Source organism: Homalodisca vitripennis, unplaced genomic scaffold, assembly GCF_021130785.1.
Source record: "Homalodisca vitripennis isolate AUS2020 unplaced genomic scaffold, UT_GWSS_2.1 ScUCBcl_301;HRSCAF=1999, whole genome shotgun sequence".
Taxonomy (NCBI): Eukaryota; Metazoa; Arthropoda; class Insecta; order Hemiptera; family Cicadellidae; genus Homalodisca; species Homalodisca vitripennis.
In genome coordinates, this window is record NW_025776433.1 from 54,614 (window position 1) to 63,747 (window position 9,134).

Sequence of the window (9,134 nt, forward strand, 5' to 3'; positions counted from 1 at the left end):
TTTTATGTACTCTCCTAGATACTTTATCTACACACTGTAGCATGGAAATTACAAAAATACTACAAATAACCCCACAAAAAAAATCTTTTTGAAAATTTTTTTTAAAAACCTGACTTTTTGAGGAAAAAAATTTTTTATGGTAATAAATAACTGAATTTATTAAAACCCATGCTACAGTGTGTAGGTATTTGCTTACCCTACAATTAAAAAAAAGAAATACTTAATTATCTATAATACTAATAAAACTAGAGTGTTTCCCGTGAAAACAAAAAAAAACTGCTCTCCCCCCCCTAAGGCAATGGGTGGGGGGGAAAGAAAGTTTTTTCATTGAAATTTTTTTACAAAACTAACCAGGTTATAATAAAATAGTCAAATTAAAAAAAAAAATTATAATTAAAAAACTTTTGGTTTTGGGTAAATGGTAGTAATATAGAAGAATTATTCAACATACAATCTAATGAAAGCGTAGTGCCTGTATATAGTGCTTGGGGTAGTGATAACGTTCCTGAATATTATGAAAGTCTGTCGGATAGCATATATTATTTAGTTAAATTACTTATGCATCAAAACAACTATGATATTTGTGAATTACAAAAATTTATGAATGTAACGATATCTGTGTTAGAAAAAAAATCTAAGAAAAGAAATTGTATATTAATTAAAGGTCCACCCAACTCCGGTAAGAACTTTTTCTTTGATGCATTATGCGATTTTATGTTAAACCCAGGGAAATGGAAAATCCTCATAAGGGGAATATGTTTCCCTTTCAATCATGTATTAATCGTAGAATAGTAAAGTGGGATGAACCATTTTTAGATGTTGCTTTCCATGAGGACTTGTTAGATTTAATGCAGGGTAAGGTTAAGAATGTTAATATAAAATTCAAGACCCATCGGTCTATGACTAGAACACCGATTGTGATTCTATGCAATAACAATCCCTTTTGAATTGTTTCTTGAGTCTCAGAAAGTATGTGACGACGACAGAAGAGGAATGGATACAAAAGATTATCAACCCGCATTACCTATGGATCGCTATTATATCGTTGCAGAAACAATTCTTGTAGGTGTTTTTTTTTTTTTACCTTTCACAGGCAAATCTCTTCTCCATGTATGGAATTTAGAAAATGGCGTGAAAATAAGAGAAGAGACGAGCCCTATGGGAATGGGTTTCAGAATCTGCAAGGTTACAGGTTTTAAAAAACAGCGAAGACATACTTGTTACGTGTGGGCCCTGTGTTTTACAAAATGAATCAAGACAAGGTCTAACAGAGGATTATATTTATTGCATATATAGTTCTGCTCGACTTAATTTTTATCCGTTTATGAAAGCCAATCTCTCATACAGCAATATTGGTGAACTAAACAAAAATTATTTCTTATGCCGCAATGACGGAGAGATTACAATCCACAACTACAAGAATTGGTAACGAATTTTCACCACTTCACTCAGCGTATATTATATCCGGCGTTATTAACAGCGGATTCCTACTGATAGATGAAAATTACGTTTTACACACCTTCAACAAGTCGAGTTTGTCCTGGAAAACTTATTTTTTTGGTGAAATCATGTCGTTTGAGACTCTGTTTGGAAATTTTATAAGGATACAACTTGAAGACCAGTAACTGAAACTTGTATGTGGGAGATTGGCAGTGCAAGAATGAAGAAAACACATCTATCGTTCCCACAGTCCGAATACAAAAGATTTAACAGTACTGGCACGAGAATTGTGTTAAAGGAGGGGCACTTTAAAAAAATTCATGCTTACTGAGACGAGTTTCTGGTAACAACAAAAACTGATCAGTTAACCATTCGTAGATATCCCGTTGTAAAATACAATTAAATAAATTAAAATTAGATTTACGCAGCATAGTTTTATACAGTTTAAATTATCCCCTCTGCAATCCTAGTTATTTTTGTTCTACTGGCTTTTGTTACAGTATTTATAATCACTAGATTACAGAAATTAACAATGCAAAAATTAAATACTTGTTTTAACATCTTAATATGAATAGGTATTATGTAATTTTATAAAGCTTATGCTGAATTAAGAATTCTTAATATAAATTTCTTTTCGTGGAGCTCCATCTATTCAGTCATAATCAGTAATAGATACTTATAGATACGTTCTACCCAAATAGTCCACTCAATAATGTAATTATACGATAGCAAAATATATTATACTCGTCATTTCCCTTGAGCAATATGCCTTAACATATCTCTTTCAAAGTAAGTCACGTTTTAGGGATTCTAACTTCTTTGTGTAGAATTTACAGTTCATCCGGCTATCAAGGAACAATCCGGCAATCACGTCAGCAGAGCGGGGTTCCCTCGTTACAGTAATTTGCTGCATGAGTGCCGGAGGAACTTTTGTACCCCCTATGTTAATCTTCCCCAGGAAAAATATGACAGATGCTCTCATGAGAGGAGCGCCACTAGGAGCGCCACTAGGGGCACTTGGCAGATGCCACTTATCAGGATGGATCCAAACAGATCTATTTACAGAGTGGTTTAACCACTTTCTTCAAAAAACACACCTGACTGTTGAGTCCCCTGTCCTGTTAATTCTCTATGGGCACAACACCCATACAAGGAAGCTGTACAGTTACTTAGATCGATTAGATAAACAAGTACTTTATTATGATACCGATAGTTTATTGTACATACACAAGGAAGGATTGTACAGACTCCCCACAGGCGATTACCTCGGTGAAATGACTGACGAGTTGGTCGAGTACGGCCCTGGCTCATATATTACAGAATTTGATTCAGGTGGTCCTAAAACCTATGCTTACTCGGTTTGGTCCACCAATAAAAACTCCCTGATTGAAGTTTGTAAGATAAAAGGTCTTACACTTAATATGAAAACATCGGAGAAACTAAATTTTTCAAAATTAAAAGAAATGGTACTTTCTGAAAGCAAGCAATCATTAGAGATCACTGAGAACCGCATTAGGCGGATCAAAGACAAAAACATTGTTACAATGGAGGAAACTAAATTTTTTAAAGTGACTGGACCAAAACGCAAACTCGAAGGTAATTATGAAACTCTACCATTCGATTACAGTAAAAGACTAAAAACTTACAAGTAACTACACTCTGATCCATTAGTCGATTCGCTCGCATCTCCTCTGCTATCCTAATTACGCTCTTTAATAACACGATCCTCCGTAAGTTCTTGTCCAGTTGACCCGCCTTCCGCATATCATTGAAATTTTTCAAAGTCAAGGTAATAACTTTTTGTTCCTCTGACATGTTGACACTAACTGACTTATAAAGACGCGAGTATAGAGAAGCCTTATACTCCCCACTACCACCGTCACTAACAGCAAGCGTACGTAATGTTAACTTTCTATCTCCTGGAGTCCTGTTCCATATTAGATTGTACGAATTTTGGGAGCTAAGTAGGGTGTAAAGAATTGGACATGAAGATGAACAAGGCTATGCTCCGAACAACTCGGTATGTCTAGGGGTTCTGGACGCGCGAGTGAATGAGGCCTCTAAGGACGGTCTAAACTCCTGAAAATCCTGGGGCCATGAATGAAGGTCACTGGCGCGGCCTAACAACCCGTAAACCTGAATGTTGTGTGAATGTGGGTCTCTAAGGACGGACTAAACTCCTGAAAATCCTGGGACCTCGTATGTATGTGTGCACGACAGAACCCCTGGAGGTATCAACGAATGTCACTGGCGCTGCCTAACAGCCCGTAAACCTAGAGTGTGGTCTCTTTCTATCTTACGTGTATAACAAAAATACAGGACTTACCTAAAGACTCCAAATACTTTATCGCGTTATTCTCCTCCTCGTCAGAGTACCACCCAACGTCGTACTCTTCGATAGGTCCCTCAAAAGGGACTCGAGACCCTGATGTTGAAAAAAACCAATACTTTAGATGGTAGAGTATTAGTAAACGATTCTGACTTAATTCTGACTGAAAATCACTAGTAAACGTTTGAAACAAGTGTTACTTACCTTTAACGGATGGTGATGGAGGCGGTGGCGGCGGAGGTGGTAGCTCCTTAGCGAGGTACCGCCACAATACCACTATCACCGTTGCCAACTTTGTAACTGACTGCGTTACAGAAAGCGAGAGCTTTATGGAAGGGAGAGGTCACATGACCAGTCAATGTACGTTAAGCCCCCGGGGAGGTGCGAGTGTTTCATTCTAACTCAAACTATGGCCAGGTATAGAGCATCCCAGCCACACTCCCTGTTTGACCTTGCTAAAAAAAATGTGGTCAAACAGTTTTCTAACAACGGGAGTGCCCTTATGAGATTAGAAGTACCGCTGACGATTAGGGACGCTCTCATGGAGGAGCACTTTAACCACGACTGTTTCCATGTGGAGTGTATACTCTACACACCACTTGGAGGTGAACACTTTTACTGCGGTTTAGCGTGCATTATCAGGGATCGTGCGATGGATCCTTACTTTCAGATCACTTTTGAAGGTCGAGCCCCCAACACTACCATTCTCAGTTTGAGAAGACACCTTACGGTAGGGCCGGACATTTTGATCAGTGTGGAAAGTGTCGATTACTTTTCGCTATCTAGCGATGATGTTCTCTACCTAGAGAGGACATTTCGTTGTATAGCGTGCGACAGGACCCTAAAAGGAACTGTGTGGAGAGGCCTTTGCAACTGCTTCCATTAAACCGTCTAAGAAATAAGGGACGGGGCATTATTGGGGTCGTGGAGTGACAACCAGTTACGTCGTCTGGACGGACTCCTATACCTCAATAATGCTTAACCTGGGTACTATACGTAGTACGAGTGTTCCGCAACCACACTCAGCTTAGACGGCTATAAATACCAGTATACAGATGTTTTTCTTCATTTACAAAATGGACGCTATAGCGAAAAAACTGCACAAACCGGCTAGGCGTAACTATCCTAGACGCAGGGTTGCGTTAAAAGGACTTAACGACCTGTATCAAGCCGACCTTGTAGAGATGATACCTTACTCGAAGGTAAACAAAGGTTACAAGTATATACTGACGATGCTAAACTGTTTCTCAAAATTTGCGTTTGCCGTTCCTATAAAGAACAAGACCGGTGCTGAAGTCGCGCATGCTCTAGAATCTATACTGGCTAAACACAAGATGAAAAAATTTCAAACGGACCACGGTAAAGAATGGTACAACATTCACGTTAGAAAACTTTTAAACAAACACAGCATTAACCATTACTCTACCCAATCACATTTGAAAAGTTCCATTGTGGAACGTCTAAACAGAACCCTGAAAGAAAAAATGTATGAAAGATTTACGGCACGCGGTAGCTACGAGTGGTTAAGTATTCTACCAGACATAGTCAAGGAGTACAACAGTAGTGTGCACAGGACAATCGGTATGAAACCAAAAGATGTTAGACGAAAACACGTAAAACAGATTCTCACCCGTAAACATAATAAAGTGGTTAAAACAAAAAATCCCAAATTCCGTGTAAACGATCAGGTTAGGATTAGCAAATACAAAGGTGTATTTAAAAAAGGATATCTACCCAACTGGTCAAATGAAACATTTACAATATTTGCAATAAAACCTACAAAACCTGTAACGTATATATTACAAGACATAAGAGGTGATATTTTGCGACGGATTCTATGAGCAGGAACTGATAAGAACCGCAACAGAAAATGCCTATCTCGTTGATAAAGAGCTCCGGAGAAAAGGCTCCATGGTCTTGGTGCGGTGGCGCGGTTTTGACGATACTCACAATAGCTGGGTAAACTCCAAAGATATTATTAAACCTAAACAAGTAAATTATAAAAGATGATGCAATACTGTGGAACCATCATTACCAAAATGAAGCTCGTAAAGAAAGCCACGACGTTTAATGTCCACAACATGGACGAGTATATAGGTAGCAGTTCAAGTCGCAAAAACAAAAACGGTCCGCTTTTACCAGACTCGATAAGAGGTTTAATTGTAGGCCCTTCAAACTGTGGTAAAACAAACGTGTTATAATCTGATCACCGATCCGAACGGATTACGATTCGAGAATGTGTACGGATTTTCAAAGTCATTGTACCAACCAAAGTATCAATTACTAGCTAAAATGATACCGAAGGAAGTCGGGTATTTCGCGTATGACGCTCCCTGGTCATTGAACCGGACGAGGCTAAGGAAAACTTTTTGATGATTTTTTTACGATATAGCTTGCGAAAAGCACGGTAATATACGCAGTTACTTCGCTATGGGGAGGCACAAGAACGTAGATACATTCTATCTCGGTCAAACCTACAGTCACGTACCGAAACAGCTGGTTAGAGATAAAATGCAAATTTTATAATACTCTTCAAACAGAATGATATGAACCTACACCACGCTTACAGTGATCATGTCAATACTGATATGAGATTTGAAAAAATCAAACAGTTGTGCAGTATGGCTTGGAAGGACAAACACGGTTTTATCGTCATTAGCAAGGACGATGACATTGATAAAGGAAGGTACCAAGTAGGTATAGACAGTTTTGTTCAAGATTTATAATGGTGAGGATCTACAATTATAACGATATTAGAGGGTTCTCGGACCACAGACTCCACAAATTCAATTCAAATCTGTGTACATGGTACTACCCAGACAAGAAAAATTTTTGCGGTAATTACTGTAGCAGACGACCACCACATGGTTTCCTTTTCAATAGAAGGTGTTGGAGACACAAACGCCAAGGACAGTACAGTGCAACCATTCCTCCTGTAATTGTGTTAATGATTTCGTCCAGCGAACGGTTTTATAACCGCGATATCTGGATAGAATTTTGGAAAAGGAGCCAGGAGAAAGGTGTACCATTTGAACTAGTTGTATACCACGAAGACATGTTAAACCCTTTTGATCCCAACGTCCGTATATACGGCTGACGTCAAAAGTATCTGCATAAAGTCCCAGCGTCCGAGATTATACGGACGTCCGCTGTAAATCTGCATCAAAATCCCAGCGTCCGCTTATACGGACTTTTTTACCAGAATAATTTTGGTTTAAAATAACAAAACGTAACTAGACTTTCATTCACTTACGATATATCAAAATGATCATAAAGAATCAATCTTTCCAATAAAGTTTGAACTGAACTTTATACAGTAACATTACTCATCACTATACGAACGTATAATAAACGTGGCTTTGCAAACTCATTTCTCTGTGCCGGCCTGGCTCAGCTGTAATGTCTACGCAGTTTATTGTCGCAGTGTTGTTGTGGAGTGAGTTTGGGCGTTGTTGTTCGTAACTTTATAGCAAAATAGTAAGTTGTTATTTTTGCATTATGTATTGTAAAATGAAGCTGTGCAAGGACGGCCTACTTAGTGACAATACAGTTCGGCGGTATTGTAGAAGAGGTACAGTTTTTGTGAGGTATTCACAGAAGACTGAATTCAGGTAGTGAGTAGAGTTCATATATTGTGACAACATATGACTACCCTAACATAGAACCGGTACTTTGATTTAAATACAACCATCCACAAGTAGGGCCTAATTGTAGGACAAAAAGCTTTTGTCATCTAGTGATACAGATTGATAATGAAAACTCATCTGTAACCAATTCCAACAAAAAGGCCCATCTGGAGGTAAGACATGTACCTATGCCTCCTGTGTGACCTAGAGCCACGGCACCCTGTACATAATAGTGGAAGTGATACATGTATATTGGGGATGATGAGGAAGTACAGGTTGATGTCAATGGAAGACCATGATTTGGAAATATCCACGATAGGTTTTCATTTCAGGAATCGCCAGGTGGTAAAGAACATTGTTCCACCTTTGGGGCAGCCGTCAGCGCAGCTGGTTAGCGTTTACTTAAAGTGGGGGGATTATGATACAGTATTACTATAGAGGTTGTGGATGGAGATGAGTGGGTTGCAGGCATACCGAGTGTTTCGCTCTGTGACAGGCTAAACATAAGATGGGAGAAGGTGTGTCTATGTCAGAGCGTAAGGGTATACGCAGTGAGATTACTGCTAATGCTCTAAACCTACAAAAAGGACCAGCATGGAAAGCCAGTCATCGTATATGGCACGTGTTACAGTTGCAGAAAATGAAGCCTTCGAACCGACGTTCTAAACAAGGGATCTAAATAGACCAAAGCCATCATTCTACAGCGTCACTATAGATACACACAACGTAGCTATCAAGCACGTAGACACTGAGCGATCATAGCGGAAGATGATGCATGTCATGAGTATGATTCTCTATCCTTAGAATAGGCCGAGAGGTGCCAGAAATATTATCTTCTTTCATTTGGTAGATACAACCAAACACGCCGCGATATAGTCTTCTACAGACAAACTAAGGTAAGTATACCAACGGACAACACGCGCACAGATTCGCTCGGCCAGCTATACGACCCTATAGTATGAGAAACCGCAGTACCAACGCGTCTACAGGATCTCTGCACACGACAGAGCTTTGCACATGAGGAACACAATGTATACTTACACACTGCATTGCTTCCTGAAATTTACTATCCTACTGTCAGCTGTCTTACCGAAAGATCAACACCTGTCTACTTGAATGTGTGCAAGCTAGACATCACACACATCACGACACACTATCTCAAGATCAATCTATTCGCGCTGTGTGACATTCAGGGCGACACTACAAGTGCGCTCATGGGACAAACCCGCCATGGAGGGGTTACGTGAGGGACGTGACTGTAAGGCCGTCGGGTCTTGGAGGAGTATCTGACTGGGGGTGGCAGGGTAGGAATAGTTTGCTGAGATGCTCGTGAGTCTAGTTGTTGGGGGCCATGGTACATTGTCTCGATGAGACGGGTATCTATAATGCTTGATTGAGGGCACTTATTTGGAGGGGTTATATATTTATGCGATCATACATATTGTGGTGACAACTGGACGTGGTCGTTGAATGGTGTAGTACTTCTTATTATACGAACTCTAGTAGCGCTAGCACATGTGTGGGCGATATAAGGTGGAGGTAGCGATACAGACTGTCAGAGGTGGAAATACTCTCTAATGGGTTAGTTGGGGTTCAATACATAGTCAGTCATATGTGCAGAACTGCAGTTCGGATGGTAGAGGTATGAGCGATAGTAGGATAGGAGGGGTTGGGGGGAAGTTAGTTGTTTAGGTTTGATTTATGATAGTTCTTATATGTGTGGAGGAATATGTGGGGGG